This window comes from Micromys minutus (assembly GCF_963924665.1).
Source record: "Micromys minutus genome assembly, chromosome: 13".
Taxonomy (NCBI): domain Eukaryota; kingdom Metazoa; phylum Chordata; class Mammalia; order Rodentia; family Muridae; genus Micromys; species Micromys minutus.
This window is the reverse complement of record NC_137982.1, coordinates 21,429,167-21,448,547: the sequence shown is the minus strand read 5'-3', so window position 1 is coordinate 21,448,547 and position 19,381 is coordinate 21,429,167.

The window sequence follows — 19,381 nt, the reverse complement described above, 5'->3', positions numbered from 1 at the left end:
ATTACAATTGCTTTGTAATATATCTTGAGATGAGGGATGGTGATTTCCCCCAGAAGTGTTTTTATTCTTGATAAAAGATTTTGCTATTTTGGGATTTTGGTTATTCCAGATGAATTTACAAATTGCTCATTCCAACTCTATGAAGAATTGAGTTGGGGTTTTGATGAATATTGCATTAAATCTGTAAATTGTTTTTGGCAAGATGGCCATTTTTACAATTTTGATTCTTCCAGTCCATGAGCATGGTAATTGTTCCATCTTCTGAGATCTTCTTCAGTTTGCTTCTTCAGAGTCTTAAAGTTCTTGTCATACAGATCCTTCACTTGTTTGTTTAGGGTCGCCCCAAGATATTTTATAGTCTTTGTGACTATTGTGAAGGGTGTCAATTCTCTAATTTATTTATCAGCCTGTTTATTCTTTGAGTAAAGGTAGGTGGTTGATTTGTTTGAGTTAATTTTATTGCTGGATTGCTCAATGGTGATATTCTGTAGATGGAGATTGGCCATGCCCCAAGGAATTCAATACCTCTAATCACTAGGAAGGAATTGAAAGTGGTCTTTGCCCTTTTGCCTATTTAACCTTTCTGTCCTACCTATTGTTGGGATATTGGAAGTGATTGGGGTAGAATAAATGTTGAAAAGGTGGTTCTTGCCCAAGGAATGGGTCTTATTTTGGGCCGTTTATTAGCTAGCCAATCCATCCATCTCTATTCTCTCTTGCATATCTTGTAGACAGGACATACATTGGGTCACAGATTTTGTGGGTGGGTTGCTGATTTTATCCTTCAACTGGAAGTCCTGATTGGCTACAGAAAGTGATCATTTCAGGATCCATGTCTTCCCTGCTAGGAATCTCAGCTAGATTCACCCTCTTAAATCCCTTGGTCCTCTCCCCAGAAATGTTCAGAAGTGAAAACTTAAGGATTCATTAGAAAGTCAAGTGGATAGAGTTCTGCTGTGGCAACTATGTGAAGGAGTGTTTTCCTGAAGTGGACACAGGTGAAAGCCTAAGGCAGAAATAACATTTCACTGAAACAGACAAGTGAAAGGGTGCTCTGCTAAAGTAAGGACATGAAAGGACACTTGAAAGATTTTTTACTAACAACATGCATGTATTGGTACACCTTATATTGCTTAGTTGAGCTCTAATTTTTGGGACTTCATGAGAGAAAGGCACCAAGACAACTTCTAGTGGTATGCTGCAGTTTCTTGCCATTTCTCTGGACTCATCCTGATTGGCAGTGTTAAACAGACACACATTGTATGGCTAAAACACGTGCTGAGGCAAGGCCCATGGAGGACATGTGATGTTTGGAGGGACTATAAAAGGATCCACTGAAAGTGACAGAAACTGGCTACACTTGCTTATAGACATTGCTGTGCAATGCTTGTTGGCCTTGTGTCTTTGTTGATTTTTGCTTTGATAAGAGAGGCACAGCTGAAAATTTCACCTGGCATCCCTCCTGCTAATTTGACCCAAGGCTGAGGTCTGGCTTTCTCTGATAAGTCATGCCACCACTGCTGATTCATGACTGATAACCAGACTCTACCAAACTAGACCTTTGATATATCTGTGAACTGTTTGTGAGTGGACTGAACTGCCTCTGTTAAACTGTGAACTGAACTGCAGATTTATAGAAAATAGAGATAAGTTGTTCAAAAGAACATTTCTAAATAGTTCTACTACCCCTGTATTCCCTCTTTTCTCAAACTACTGGTGGATGGTAGGCTAAAAGGAAAGTTAAAGTGTTTAAGAACCAGCATTAAAAATAAGGTTTGAAAAAAAATTACAATGTTCAATGTCAGGTAAATGCAAGTAAAACAATTCCAAGATTTCACCTTATACCCATCAGAATTAGTGAGATCAAAATCTCAAAGGACAGCACATGCTGGTGAGGTTGTGTAGCAAGGGGAACATTTCTCCATTGCTGATGGGATTGCAAACTTGTACAATCACTCTGAAAATCAATTGGTGACTTTTCAGAAAATTAGAAATAACTCTAATTTAAGAACCAGCTATAACACTCCTGGGCATATACCAAAAGATGTCCCACCATCTTACAAGGACACTTGTTCAACTGCATTCATAACAGCTTTATTTGTAATGGACAGAAACTGGAAATAACCTAAATATTTTTGAACTGAAGAATAAATACAGATAATGAGGTATATCATCACAATGAAATACTAATCAGACATTAAAGACAATTACATCATGAATTTTACAGGCAAATAGATTTAACTAGAAAATAACCTGAGTGAGGTAAGCTAGATGTAAAATGACATATATGGTATATTCTCACTCACTTATAAGTGGATCTTAGCCATAGTGTACTGTAAAACTATGCTATAATCAGCAGATCCAAACAAGCCAAATATAAAGAAGAGTACAAGGGAGGATGCTTGTATCTTTCTCAGAAGGGGAAACAAAATAGATATCTGAGATTGATGGAAAGAGGGAACTAGATGGAAGAGAGGATGAGGAGGGGAGCAAGGTGTCAGGGAGATCATGTGTAAGGAGAGCAGGAGACAGAGAGGAGATTGACTGCTGGGGCAATCTCTTGGAGGTACCCAGCACATCTTGTAGGCAGGAAACATTATAAGTTGCAAGTTTTGATACTGAGTTGATGTTCCAGTCTCACCATTGGAAGGCTTGCCTTACTACAGAAGGTGGCCTGCTCCACTCCATATTTTCATTATTGGACTAATTTTTTTCAATGTGGTCACTCTAATAAATGCTAGAAAGTTTAGATAGAGAGTATGTGGGGGAGTTTAGGTGTAGGATGAGGGAGTACTGTTTGTATTGTTTTGAATATATTTGAATTACAACTTCAGTGTTCCAAGATATAATTCTAGAGCAGTTGTTTTTATTATACTAAAAGATAAAAATTATCCTGCATTGCATTGTAAACTTTGAACAACTGAATTTAAAGTACAGATCTTGTCAAGTTGCACTTAGTTGATTATTTTAAGCTTTAGGAAAGGTTTAAAAAATAACATTTACCTCTAATTATTCAAGCTGTTAAGAAGATATTTTATAAATATTTTATAGTATAATAAATGTACCAACTATTATTGGGCTCACATAATATGACTAACTAGATAAGACAGAAATATTACATTATTCTGAAAATCAAGTTTTCATTTCTGGTTCCTCTTTTGAAGGAATGTTGGTGACATTTTACACTCAAACTCTTTGTTAAGATTATGAATATGACTATCTTAACTACATTTATCTCTGGATAAAACTTGACTGCCTGTGCTTTTGACAAATAGCAATCACCAGATTTTCCAAGATCTGGAATAACAGTCAGTTATGAGAATTTATGTGAGTGATGGGTATCAAACCTAGATTCAGTTGAAGAGCAGTCCATGTTCTTACCATGCATTATCCAAGATACAATTTATTATTATTATTATTATTATTATTATTATTATTATTATTATTATTATTATTAAATCATTTTTAGCAGTTCAGTTGTTATCATCCTCCAGATCTACCCTCTGAGAGTTCCTCATCCAATTCCTCCTCCTCTGTCTCCAAGAGGATGTTTCTCTTCTGCCCATATCCCACCAGACTTCCCCAATCCTTGGGCCTTGCCACACCTGGGTTAGGTATATCTTCTCTCACTGAGGTCAGATCAGGAAGTGCTCTGCTGTATATGTGTCAGAGCCTCATATCAGCTAGTATATGCTGCATGGTTGGTGGCTAAGTATCCGAGAGGTCTAGAGAGCCCAGGTTTATTTTGACTGCTGGTCTTCCTATGGGGCCGCAATCCTCCTCAGATTCTTCCAGCATTTCCCTAATTCAAGCAAGGGGTTCCCTGCTTCTGTCCATTGGTATGGTATAAGTATTTGAATCAGATTCTTTTACCTGAATGTGTGGCCTCTTGGAGGGCAGCCATGATAGGCTTCTGTCAGTATGCACACCATAGTATCAGTAGAAGTGATTGGAGCCTCTTATGAGCTGGATTCAGATGTGGGCCTGTCACTGGGACTCCTTTCCCTCAAGCAGTGCAGTGTTGTGCAGTTTGCAAGTTTAGTTCATGGAGTTCAGAAGTAGCTTTTGTTTTTTCAATATGGTTTTACAGAGATGGGATGAAGGTGAATACAGACCAAGCCAGACAATGAGAAGGAGCTAGAAGATTTGAACAACGTACCAGAGTGAGTTTGAAGCAAAGCAAAGCAATGCAGTCAGAAGCCATGAGAAACCAATGTGTATCACTCAGATTGCAGAAGAATTTTGAATTAGAACAGCTGAATTGAACCAGTCAGTCAGAGAACAGAAAAAAAGTTAGAAATTGTAAGCTTATTCAGTACTAAGCCTCCAGGATGACTATTATCTCAGCGAAGAAAAGGATACTTTGATTGTATGGGTATATTTTTTTTTCTCTTCTCCCAATTTCCCCATCAGATTCTTCTTTTGAGCCATGCTGAATGATACATGACTAGCAAAAAAATTTTTAAAAGACTATTTAATATTTCATACATATAACACCTCAGGGATATTATCATCACGAGCTATGAACTATAAAGCAAATTTTTATATAGGTTAATAACAATGGATAGATATACAGATATGCATAAAATATAGTGACCATGGATCTTGAGTACATAATAAAACCATCCATTTTTTATATTACTGAAGTGAATTTAACAGATATCTGACTTTTTTGAGTAAAATCATAATTACTTCAAAGGACCACAGCATGTTGGACTTTTGTGTGGTCTTTTGTGTGGAATAGAGAGGCTTTCTGTTATTAAATCTTTTCCTGGGTATTGTTGGTCAGAAAGCATAGGATGAGAATTTAGGCTTTTATGAAAATTTTACATTTAAAGAATAAAGATAGTTACAGAACTGTCTTGTAGATTTTATTGACATAATGCAAATGTATTGATCTATCATATTGCTCAGCCACTATAGATCATAGAATATCTATAATGGCATGATTAAGCCAAACAAATATTATTGATAGATTGCAGAATATTCATAAAGTGCATAATTACATATCTCTATCAAACTGAAATAATACCAAACTGAAACAATAATTTAAAATCTGTGTTATTCGTATCAAATCAAAAGTGTCCATAGATATAGATTAAATATGGGGAAAATAGGAAAGAAGTTTATCTTTGAATATTTTCATGACAGTGTTTTCAGGAATAACTGGAAAGTGTACAAAGGTTCTAAAATTATACGTTGATGTACCTGTATATTTTCAGAACTAAGTAATGTCTACCACTCCAAGGGAAATTTCAAGAAAAAGCAAAATAGTAGTTTTAACTGTATACAAATGATAAAAGCATAGTCCTCAAAGAGTAGCCTTTAAACTCATGCTCAGTTAGAATAAGAATTTGGTTGATGTTTTAAACAATTATGACTAACTAACTGTGACAGGCTCTCTTTGCAAAGGGGATGATTTTCAGTTGACTTTTGATCTGACTGACAGTTTCTTATACACTTCAGTGTTAGTTTATAACACACCAGCTCACATCTGAATACACATGTGACTAATTAAGGACTGTTTATGGACCATCCACACAAGTTTAACACACAAGAGAGAAGACATTTTAAATGGGAGGGCATGCTTTTACTGAAATAGAGTTAATTAATAAAGGTGATTGACCTATTTCAGTGTTGTTAATTTTTTTTTAATGAATCAAACAGAAAGTGGACTTTACATGTATATGTCTTAGTTAGATTATTTTTAAAGTTAATTTTATTATAATTAAGCAAAAATATGCAAGTTATCTTTAAAAACCAGTTGCATTATAACCTAATATTGCAGACTGGGTGCTAAACCTTGATTACTAAAATCGCTGTGTTAGAGACTTCCCAGGAGACATCAAGATCAATCTTTTGTATGTTAGACTGTACCTCAATACTCAGATGTAAGTTCTAGCTAAATCACATACTGTCTAGAAATTCTGACATTACTTGTATTAGTTACTTGTTTGCATTTTTGTTTGTTTTACTTCAGTTTAGTTCTTTTGGTTTTGTTTGTTAAACTTGAAAAAAGCAAGCAAGGGAGGATTTTCCTTGGTATATAATTAAAACAATCGTGGTCTATTATAGTTGAAGAAGTATGTTGGTGCTTGATAACCCTGAGTGCTTAAGCATGAAGCAAAGAACAATGGATGCTTACACTGACTTTTATGTTCGTTTTTTTATTTAGTCCATGATAGCCCATAAAATAGATTTGATACATTTAGTCTGAGACTTTCTTTCTCAACTAACCTAATGTGTGTGTGTGTGTGTGTGTGTGTCTGTGTGTGTGTGTATGCAATAGTGTCTCTCTCTCTCTCTCTCTCTCTCTCTCTATATATATATATATATATATATATACATACATACATATATATGTATGTATATGTATATGCATATGCATAGTATGATTGATATATATTCCCAGTTAGTTGTTCCTATGACAATTCTAAATCCTGTCAAACTGGCAATCAAGATTAAACATGGCTAGTGTCTCCCTGGAGCATTTCCTCCTAATGTTCATGGTACAAAAGGGAGGTACTTTGCATGATATCAAAGGAGAATAGTAAACACAATTCTATCTACAAACACTTGGTTCTATAATGATGACAAGCCTGTAAGATGCACTTGGGCAGTAATGGCACAAAGCTTGTGGGAATAACCATTCAATATGTAACTGGAACCCATGCATTGAACTGGTCAGGTTGCCAAGAATCCAAGAGTAGATGAACTGGGGACTAAGAGGAAAATATCATACTTTTATTTTGCTAAAGGCATGTAGCAAAAAAATGACTTCTATGGCATTATGCTGTAATCATAGATGACTGCCTTTCTCCCATAACATTAGAGAAGCTTTCTCTGACAGAAAATGGGAGCAAATCTAAAGACCCACAGCTAGAAGATCTGCAGAGAATGAGAGAACTTGGAGCACTCCATCTTAAATGGGATGTCCCCATTAAATCAGTCATCTGAAAGCTCAGAGAATCATAGAGAAGAGGAGGTAGAAACTATTTTAAGAACAAGAAGAAATAAAATACCAAGAATACAAGGCCCTCCAAGTAGAACAGGACTGATTTATATATGCATTCACACAGACTGTGACAGCATACATGCCCTACCATGTCTGCACCAGATGTGCTCCAAACACTGAACAGAGACATGGAATCAAGCCTCCATCTTTAATCCAGAATCTATCTCCAACTGATAACAGTTCACAAAAGAAAAATTAGTTTTCTCCTGTAGGGTCTTACTGGAAATATGAACCATTTTAAGGTCTAGACTGCAAGTTTAACAGTAGGTAGCCAACATAAAATGAACTCAATGGCATTTTTGGAGGCTCTTTGCTTTATATCTTGTCAGGGGATTTTTCTAACCTTATGGGTTCTTTACACATGGGGCTTCCATTTCTGTATTTTATGGGATTTCCGTGTGTGCAAATGTTTGTTTCTGCTTCTATAATGTTTCTTATGCTTTTTTTATATGTTCATTTCTTTGTTTTCAAGATATTCCATGTGTTTGTATTTTCTTATCCTATTTTACTTTTATTCATTAGACAATATCTTGCATTATAAATAGAAACAAATGTAAATTAGAATGGGATGATCTCTGAGAAATTTGGGAACAGGAAACCATAAGCAGAATATATAATATGAAAATTCTATTTTTAATATAATAAAATGGAAAAAAGAAGTGCAATCATAGTTTATACCAGAAGATGCCATGATTATATTTTAAACCTGTTTCCAAACTACACGCATCCTCATCAGTTTTCAGTATGCCATTTACTTTTGTGTCATAACAGATTTCCTATGAAGAAGAGAAAAATAGAAACAACAAAATATAACCATAGCACCATATCCCCTTATTTTGACTTGAATGTCCTGTCAAAAAGATAATAATTCTATGTTGCCAAAACATATAAAACACTTTAAAATTGACAGCAATTGAAAAAAGCTCAGAAGTTGCTATTTATTATAATTTAAGAAAACCACTTAAGCTTCCTTTTTTGTTATTTCTTTTCCAGTTTAAGAACCTAATTGAGATATTTGTTTTCTGGCTGTTTAGCTTAGCTCAGCTCTTTTTTATTAAAGAGACAGATCCTCTGTCAACTATATAGATGGTAAATAATATTTCTCATTCCTTAGGCTGTTTTATCATTTAAATGTTTATGTTATTTACTTCAAAGCTTTTTAGTTTCATGTGATCTCATTTGCAAATTGTTGTGTTTTCATTCTCCAACACTGAGGCACACATAGACAGCAGTAAGTTGACTATGTATGTTAAAAACAAAACACATAAAGTTAGAGAGTATATAGAGTTAATAAGAAAAAACCTAAAAGAAGAAAATAGATGCTAGACTTTATTAAAACACATTATATCTGTACATGGAATTCTCACTTAAAAACGATGAAAATAATAAGTCATTATTGCTGGATGTAAAATGTTTATAATTTACTTTACTCTTGATATTTGAAATAGCAATTCTCTATGAGGAGTGTCAACAATTTTTTTTTTTTAGAATTCACATCTATTTGTGAGATTTAATAAATTTGGAAATACCATTTCTCAAATCCCTGCATCCAACTGTTTCAAAAAGAGAAGACTGCTGTTTTCAAGTGTGAATTTGCTGAAGAAAAATACTCCTGTTTATTTTTAGTAGTATCGCTTAAATGATACCTTGTAAAGACCACTAGCAATGATACATCCTGTCAAGTAGGTTGGTAGAATTCAACATTTCACTAAAGCTCCCAATAGTTTTTTGACAGTAGTGGTGGCTTTGTACTTTTTAAGGTCTGTCCACTCTGGGATCTGGATTTTGCCAAATCTATTTTATAATGATATGTGATCTTTTATGCATATGGTGTCATGCGATTAGTATACTCTTCTGCTCTGACTCTGGGCTCTACATTACAAGTATTTTTTGGACCATCACATATTAGCCATCAACTGGCACAGAAGTTTCCACTAAAGCTCCTATAGTTTCACCTTAAGTATTCATGTTCTGTCTTTCTGCCTTGTCTCTCATTGGCTTCTTTGATGCTCTCAGAGCTCATCCACCAAAAATTGTATAGTCTAGCACTTACATAGACAGAAAACAATACTTCTAGGTTGACCGTTCACCAGTCTTATCCATGTTCTCTTTAATTTTAGACATTCTATATATTCCTTCAGCAGCAATTATTGCAATAAGCATTAGTGAAAATGAATTACCTATTCAAAAGAGTTTGTCTGAGTGAGTTTAAGTTTATGAAGGATGCAAATTATGTTATTCTTCCAAATCAAGTTGATATTCATCATGGGTTAGGGACTTTCTTTTTGGGAGGCAAATTAGAGTCAGAGAATATGTGGAAACATATGAGTGGTTAAGACTGACCATATTTTAAAAGTCCTCTGTGACTGAAGGCTCTCATTTGGAAATATTTCCACACAGACTCTAACATTTCAATTCTCATATCTCTCCCATCTCTCTAACATTGACTTTTTTTATGGATATATCCTGTCCCCAAATTGATCTTAATATTTTAAATTAAACATGAGACCATATATATTTTAAATTCATTAACATGCTTTTCTGTGCTTTCCTAATCAAAAACTTACATACAGCAGAGAAAACCTCTCAAAAAAAAATAAGGTTGAAAAAATCAGTACTTCTTGTATTATGTTAACATTCCTTATTGAGTGGAAACTGTAAGAGGGTATGTAGTAAAATGACCTATTTTTACAGAGGATGCCACAGTATACTAAGACCACAGCCCTTCATATTGAATCAGATCTCCTTTGATCCTTCCTTCGGCATTTGAAAGGCTGTCACTGCTCCAGAAAAATAAGTAATAGGATTAGTTGTGGCTGGCATGGTTTGCTTCTACCAATCCTCAATGTCATGCAGAAAACAAATTTGTTATCTGTGCAGAGTGAGTAAATATACTAACCCACATTTTTCAAGACTCCAGAGTTATTGGAATTCTCTTGTTCATTATAACTTTTCTAAATAAAATCACACAGCCATGGAAACAATACTAATTCCCTAGAGAACCAATACGTATGTGAAAAGTCAGTGGGTCTTCTGGTAGAGGTTTTTTATCCTTAGTTTGGAGGGTGAGGAAGGAAGATTGTAAGTTCAAAAACTGATCCAGTTAGGAAGTGAGTCAAAACCACCTTTTGAAAATTAATAAAAACTCTCTAAAATTGAAAAGTAAGTTTGAAAATAGTTCAGTGAGGGGGCAGTTGAGTTACTTACTCTAAATATTGAGATCTTATCTCAAAACAAATAGGCCTACAGTGATAATATAAATAAAAACCATCAAAATGTACAAGTGGTTTTCCTGGGCATTTATCATCAATCTTTGAAAATATTCTGGTTTAAAAATTCTGCATATTAAAGTAGAATTAACAGCTTTTTGAGATTATAATAAATTGGAGCAATTCTCTCATTCTGTCTCTCACAAAACTCTCCATGTTTTTCTTCAAATTCATGATCCTTTTTCACTAATTATTACTGCGCACACACACGCGCGTGTGCGCACACACACACACACACACACACACACACACACATATGCACACCTTCTGATACTATGAAAGCTTGTCTAGGAGAGATCTACCACTTATGTATAAATTAACATTGGTTCTAATATTCATTTTACTAATATACTTTGAAGAGATATTTGAATTTTTTTGGCTAAGTTCTTTCACAATTATCCAGTCAATTTGGGATATTTGAATATGCATGATTTTATTCTTAGCTTTAGACATCAGTATAGTTTCTAAATAGAAAGAGATGAAAGAGACTAAAGCCCAGTGAACTAGACATTTCTGATTTCTAGAGCAAGTCAGATGTGTCATTTGATGTTTTAGAGAAAATAATCTTATGAGGGGATGTTTTGCTGAACCAGTCACCTGAGAGGATATTTTGCTGAGAACAGACACTTGGTGTTTTTTTTCCTGGATGCTGTCTTGTGACAGGGCATGCGATATTATTCTAATGCAGTCACTTGAGAGGGTATGTTCTGTTTAAAAAGAATATAAATATAACCCTACATACAGACAAGGAGGGGATGTTCTTACATTAGTTCACCTTGCAGTGCTTTGCTGACAATTACTGATAATGATTTTGCATTACTCTGCCTTGCAGCAATTTGCTGGTCTTCAATGATCAGTGCTTGTTGTGATGTGGTAGAAAGAAACAGGTCAAAAAATTTCTTGAGGAATTGTGTCTGCTTCTTATGGCTTCCACACACTTGTGCTAATTTGTCTGAACCTGCGGTTTCTTGTGGATCAAGCCAAATACAACTGATTCAGGTTTGATCTTTGATGATTCAATTAGACTGCCATTACTGACTAGCACTTGATGTATTGGACTGGATTGCTGATGTCCTGACAACACAGATTGATATGACTCTAAAGAACTACTTCTAGACAGGTGTACATCCCCCTTTTCCTTTTATCCTTCTTTCTCTCCTATATTTGGGTTAGCTGGGCTAGAATGAAGGATGAAGTGTGTAAGAACCTTGATTCAAGTAAGTTTTAAAAAATCTAGCCTACAGCTCACAGATCCCTATGATTGCACTGTTGTGTTTTTAGGATGTCTTCCAGGGTACCACTCCAGCCCTGTGGACTGCAGAGCTTCCTGAGAATCTACAGGCAGAAAAAGGACACAAATGTCTAAGTACATAATAAACATGTTATAGTATTATAATGCTTCCAAATCTAATGTAATTAAACTATCAGCATTCCTTTGTAGGTTTCCTTTTACTTTCAAAACAGGTCAACGATAGTCATAGTATTGATTTTAAATGTTTAATTGAAAGGTACCCTGGGACTGTAGTACCATTTAATGGCCATCATTTTATTTTTACTTTTAAGACAGACATATAAGTAGCTATTAATAAGTAGTGATATTTGTTTAATTATAATGTTGTAATGTATGTTCATATAAGAAAATATTTCTAATTTCATAAATTAATTAATAAGGTATACATCTGTTTATGCCTTTTTATAAATATGCTTTATAACATAAACTTTTCAAGAAAACAAATTAACAAATAACTTATTTCAGTCAAATATGGACATTAGTCCATAAAAGACAGGAGAAAAGGCAGTATACTCATGTTATTACAGTTAGTGCCCTTTTGACAATTTTTTAACCACATCAGAGTTTATTTAGGAATAGACTGAATACTTGTCATTTTCAAGGCACCAGGTTTAATATTATTATCCATAAAGGAGAGAATATATCTAAACAATTTTTTCACACAATCATTGACACCTGTTATAAATTGTACCTATGAACTTTTAGGGTAAGATAGAATATTGGAAATTTCTTCTCTAGGATTACATCAGCAAGAAGAGTGAAGATAACACAACAGAAACTGTTTTCTAATGACAGAACTAGAGAAAAATGCTCAGGAACAAAAACTAACAAAAGAGGAGTTAGATCAACTAACATCTGCAAGAATGCTTGGGTTTTGTGGCTGCATATGGGGGTGGATCCCTGGACAAGTAGCCTCCGAACGATCTTTTCTTCAATCCCTGTTCCTCTATTTGTTTTTGTATTTCCTCCCGTGACAGTTTGGTTCTCAATTCTCAGAAGGAATGAGGCATCCCCATTTTGACCATCCTTCTTTTTGAGCTTTATAACGTCTGTAAATTGTTTATTGGGTATTCAGAGCCTTCTGGCGCTAGTATCACTTATCAGAGTTTGCATACCTTGTGTGTTCTTTTCTGACTGGGTTACCTCGCTCAGGATGATAGTCTTTAGTTTCATCCACCTGCCTATAATTTTCATGAGGACATTGTTTCTACTAGCTGAGTAATACTCCATTGTATAAATGTATCACATCTTCTGTATCCATTCTTCTGTTCAAGGACATCTGGGTTCTGTCCAACTTCTAGCTATTATAAATAAGGCTGATATAAACATGGTTTAGCATTTGTCTTTGTTATATGCTGGAGCATCTTTGGGGTATATGCCCAGGAGTGGAATAGCTGTGTCCTCCGGTAGTACTATTTTCAATTTTCTTAGAAACCCCAAATTGATTCCTAGCATGCTTGTATCAACTTACATCCCACCAACAGTGGAGAAGTGTTGCTTTTTCATGCACATCTTTACCAGCATTGGCTGTCATCCTAGTTTTTTGACCATAGCCATTCTGGGTGGTGTAAGGTAGACTCTCAGGGATGTTGAACATTTCTTTAGGAGCTTCTCAACCATTTGATATTTCTCAGTTAAGAATTCTTTGTGTAGCTCTGTAACCAATTTTTAATAGGATTGTTTAATTCTCTGGAGTCAAATTTCTTGAGTTCTTTGTTTATATTGGATAGTAGTCCTCTATCAGAGTTAGGGTTAGTAAAGACTCTTTCCCAATCTCATTGCTGTTGTTTTGTCTTCTTAAAAGTGTCTGTTGCCTTACAAAACTGCTATTTCATGAGGTCATATTTGTGTATTCATAATCTTAGAGCATAAGCCATTGGTGTTCTCTTGAGGAAATTTTCCCCTATACCTATGTGTTCTAAGCTCTTTCCCACTTTTTCTTCTAATAACTTCAGTATACCTGGTTTTATGTGGAGGTCTTTGATCTACTTAGACCCCCAATTAAAAGATGCAGGCTACCCTGGAATTTTTTTGTTTTTAATATTATGTACAGAATTGATCTTTTAAGGTATCATTTAAATAGAGAGATAATGATTTTTTTAAGTTAATTAAGTATTCATTCACTTTGGTGAAGATGTTTATTAGGTGTAGAAGTGCTCTGGTAGAATTTTTGTGGTCAATTGTGCATACTATTGTAAGTGAAAAAAGGATACTTGGACTCCTTTTACAACTTGTATAGCCTTTATCTCTTTCAGGTGTCTCATTGCTCTGGCTAGAACTTCCAGAACTATATTAAATAATGGGAAGAGAATAAGAAGTCTTGTCCCTGATTTTAGTAGAATTTTTTTAAGTTTCTCTCGATTTAATTTGATGCTGGTTATTGGCTTGCTGTATATCGCCTTTGCTGTGTTTCTGTTTATGTCTTGATGCCCTGATCTCTCCAAAACTTGTAGTATGAAGCACTGTTGGATTTTTTTAAAGGCTTTTTTAAGCATCTACTGAGATGATCATGTGTGGTTTGTTTTTCTAATTGTTTGTTTATTTTTCATTTTATTTATGTGGTGGATTACACTGATGGAGTTTCATGTTACCATAAGCATAAAGAACAAGTAAAACAAAATATAACATGGAAATGGTCAAAGATTTCTTGGTTTGTATAGATTAAACATAATGATTTTTAAATACCAAAAATTACCACAAGGCTATCTTCTTAGCTCTTGAGTTATTAATGATTCATGGTCTAGGTGTACTCCACTCAGGGTGGGTGCTATACACTTTTTTTCTATGAAGGACTGAAGCTTCTACTTTTTGGCCTTTCTTTTTTTATTTTTTATTTTTTGAGCTTCATATGAAATCATTTCTTCTAAAACAAAAATGGATACAAATGTGTCCAATTTTAAACTTGTATTTGAAGATTTGAAACCAAAATTATTAGTCAAGCCTGCAGTTACTCAGGTAAAAATAATAAAAACCACACAAATAAGAAATGAAGGATGTCTTCTGTCTTGCACCTGTAGCTGAAAGTGGAGCCTGTGCTGTGGCCACCACCAACAGGCTCATGAGCAGAGACATCTTGACCACCTGGAGTTATCACACATCTAGGATAACAGGTGAGGCTCCAACACATGCCCTCATACCTGGCCTAACTGAGAACCCTAGGCAGAAGGCACACAGAAATTTCTGCCCAGTCAGGTATGCCGGTTCCTTCTAGTTTGCACTTGGATGTAGTTGCAGATTTTGTGCTTCATCCCCCTCTCCAACCTACCAACACCCAGAGACAGCTTGACTCCAAGGAGCTCAGAAATAGTCAGGCTCACTGAACAGGCTCTGCAGACACATACCCATACCCAAAGATTGTCGTCGGAACCAAGGAGGTGAAGGTGAAACATAACCAAATTCACAGGAGGGGCAGGCACCAGTCAGAGACAACAAGAGCAGTAAGCACCAGAGATAACCAGATACTAAGAGGCAAGTACAGGAATATAAGTTAGAGAAAACAGTATTACTTGCCAATATTGAAACACATTTCTCTCACCACAGAAAGCCCTAAATACCCCTAACATACTTGAAAAGCATGGTTCAGTACTGAAACCCCACTTCATGAAGATAATAGAGGACTTTAGAAATGGCATAAATAACTTCCTAAAAGACATACAGGAAAACACAATCAAACAAGTGAAGAAATTGAACAAAACCATTCAGTATTTAAAACATGAAATAAAAACGATAAAAAAATCCCAAAGGGAGACAAACCTGGGAATGGAAAGCCTAGGAAAGAGAGCAGAACTCACAGATGCAACCATTACTAACAGAATACAAGAGAAGGAAGAGAGAATCTTAGACATAGAAAATACTATAAAAGACACTAACACAAAAGTCAAAGAAAATACAAAAAAGCAAAAGACTCCTAACTCAAATCATCTAAGAAATGCAGGACAAAATGAAAAAACCAAATTTAAGAATAACAAGTATAAAAGAGAAAGAATATTTTCAACTCAAAGGGTCATTAAACATTTTAAACAAATGTTTCCCTACTTAAAGAAAGAGATGCCCATAAATATATGAGAAACCTACAAAACACAAAATAAATAGCGCCAGAAAAAAAATTCTGCCATTCCACAATAATCAAAACACCAAATTAGCAGAAAAATAAAGAATATTTAAAACAGTAAGAGAGCAAACATCTTCAACAAAATTATAGAAGCAAACTTCCCTAAACTGAAGCAAGAGATGCCAATAAACATACAAGAAGCCTACAGAGCATAAAAGACATGGGACCAGAAAAGAAATTCCTCTCATCACATAAAAATAAAAACACACAATGCCTAGAACAAAGAAAGAATGTTGAAAATAGTAAGGAAAAATAGTTAATTAACATGAAAGAGTGATCCATCAGAATTACACCAGACTTCCCAACAGAGACTCTAAAAGCCAGAATATTTTGGGCCAGTGTCATACAGACCCTGAGAAAACAAAACTGTCAGTTATTGCTACTATACCCAGCAAAACTATTAATTACTATAGAGGGAGAAGCCAAGATATTCTATGACAAACCAAATCTAAACAATAGCTTTCCAGGAATCCACACCTACAGAGAATAATATAAAGAAAACTCCAGAAAAAGGAGAGAAATTATATCTCCCTACCATGAAAAACGAAGAAACTAGTCTTACAACATATATAAAAGAACTACACAAGCATAATTCCACTTCTAACAATGACAATAAACTGGATGCAACTATTAATGGTTTTTCAATAACAGAGGGCTCAATTTTGCAATAAAAATACATAGACTAAAATGTTGAATACAGAAACAGGACTCAGGATTTTGCTGCATACAGAAAATATACCTAAATGAAAAAAACAGATACTACCACAAAGTAATAGACTGGAAAATAATTAAGGCAAATGGTCCCAAGAAACAAATGAGAGTAGCCATTCTTTCTTTGGGAGGGTGGGTATGTTATGTATTTACATTTTAAATACTATCCCCTTTCCCTCATCTCTCATTTCCCCTCTCTCCCTCCCTCTACTTCTCCCTCCACGTCCCACCCACTCACAACCTCATCACCCCGGCATTCCCCTACACTGGGGAAACAAACCTTCCCAAGACCAAGGGCTTCTCCTTGTATTGATGCCAGACAATGCCATCCTCTGCTCCATATGAGGCTGGAGCCATGGGTCCCCCGAGCTGTACTCTTTGGTTAATGTTTTATTTCTTGGGAGCTCTAGAGAGTTTAGTTGGTTGATAATGTTATTATTCCTATAGGTTTGCAAACTCTTTCAGCTCCTTCAGTCCTTTCTCTAACTCTTCCATTAGGGTTCGCATTCTCAGTTCAACTGTTAATTGCAGTCACACTCAGTTATATCAGGAAGGCTCTGGCACAGCCTTTCAGGAGACATCCATATCAGGCTCCTATCAGCAAGCACTACATGGCATAATCAATAGTGACTGGCGCTGGTGGTTTCATATGGGATGGATACCCTTGTGGAGCAATCTCTGGATGACCTTTTCTTCAGTCCCTTCACTCTTTGTATTTCCTCCTTTGAATATTTTGTTCTCCCTCTAATAAAGAATGATGCATACATTTTGATCTTTCTTCTTCTTTAGCTTCATATTGTCTGTTAATTCTTCTTTTAGTATTCTAAATTTTTAAGTTAGTGTCCACTTATCTTTGATAGGATACCATGTGTGGCATTTTGTGACTGGGTTGCCTCACTCAGGATGATATTTTCTTGTTCCATCGATTTGCCTAAGAATTTAATGTAGTCATTGTTTTTATAGCTGCATGATACTCAATTGTATACATGTACTAAATTTTCTGTATCTGTTTGGTATGGGGAACTGGGGGTAGCCACTAGGAAGTCCTAGGTATCAGGGAAGCAAGGGGATCTGAGAGTCCAACAGGGATGACTTACTCAACAAAAGGGCAATAGTACCTGTAGAGTTCTACCACCTTCAATAGATAGGCACAATCTCCATTTGAGGGATGGAGCCACCTATTCATCTCAAAAATTTTAACCTAGAGTTATTCCTAGCCAAATGAAATATAGGGACAACAATGGAGAAGAGAAGGAATGACCATTCAGACTGCCCCACTGAGGGATCCATCCCATCTGCAGTCCAAACCCTGACACTATCCCTGATTCCAAGAAGTGCTTGCTGACAGTAACCTGGTATGCCTTTCCTCTGAGAGGTTCTTACAGTTCCTGGCTCATACAGATTCAGATACTCAAAGCCAACTAAGAAACTGAGACTGGGGACCCCAGTGGAAGATCTATGGAAAAGGGGATTGCAACCTCATAGGAAGAACAAAAATATTAGCTAACAGGACCTCTCAGAGCTCCCAACAACTAAACCACCAACCGAAGTGTATATTTAGATGTATCCATGGCTCCAGCTATGTATATAGCAGAAGATGGCCTAATCTGGCATCAATGCAAGGGGAGACCCTTGGTCCTGTGGGGGCTTGATGCGACAAGTTAGAGGTATGCTGGAGTGGTGAGCCAGGAGTGAGACTGAGTGAGTGTATGGAAAAGTGCCTTCACTGAGACAAAGGGGATTAGGAAGAGGGGGAATGAGATGGTTAGAGTTTGTGCAGGGGAAACCAGGAAGGGGGATATCATGTGAAATGTAAATGAATAAAATGATTAACAAAACCAAATTTCTTCCTAAATTTATCAAAACACACATCACTTTTGTTTTTTACAAAATACAGAAATGAAAAACTCAAGTTATCTCTATTTGTACAACATATTATCCTATAATCAAAAGCTCTAAATACTCTATCTCAAGTAAATGAAATAATATATACATATATATGTATGCATATATTAATGTATCAGCATAAATCAAAATAAAGACATGGAAATTAATAATTATTCTATAGTCTGAAATTGAATAGAGTTTCTCAGAATAGGAAAATCATTATCATTTGTGAAAGAGAAAAATGAATTAAACTTCACTGTGGAGTTAAACCAGTGTACAAAAACTACAATAATTTAAAAGAAGAGAGTGAGTAAAACAGAAAACTTTAAGATACGTCACATATTCATAAATTTTAGAATATTTGTTGTAAAGACAGTTATATTACCAAAAATTATCTAAAGAAATAATGCTATGTGTATCCACATACTAGCTACATGTTTTTATAAAAATAGGAAATTATGCTATTTTTATATCTCATAGAAAAAGATTCACACACAATACCTTCCTAAACAACATGGATGCTAGAAATTCCATAATATATCATTTTATCTGTGTCTTAAAAATAAAAAAAAAAAAAAACAGTGTGGTGCTGGCACCAGAAACATGACTTAAACCAAACGCCTGAAATGTTTAATAAAAGCACATGTGACCATATCTAACTCTCCAAAATGTTAAAAAATGAAATTTAGCTGGAACTTATCTGTAAGCTTTCTCTATCTAGCAATTATGGTGATAGTAGGTGCTCAAGAAGAAAATTGTAACAGTATTTTCCAGCTTTGAATCCTATGTCTTCTAATACTGACATAAAAGTCAAGATTAGCACACTGGTGCCATAATGGTATGACTGAGGGGTAAAGGGGCATGGTGACCAATTGCTCTCTAAACTTGGGGCCTCTCCAAAGAAGAAAACACATAGACCTGGTGCTGTAAACCTGTTTGAAAGCTTGTGACCCAATTTTAGTTATATTGATAAATGAATAAAAGACCCAAATCTGTTTGATAAAAAAATTAAGAGTTATGCAAATTAACTTTTATCATATTTTTATGGAGTATAATAAAGTAAACACTACTAGATTCACTTTAAGTAGAGGAACTCA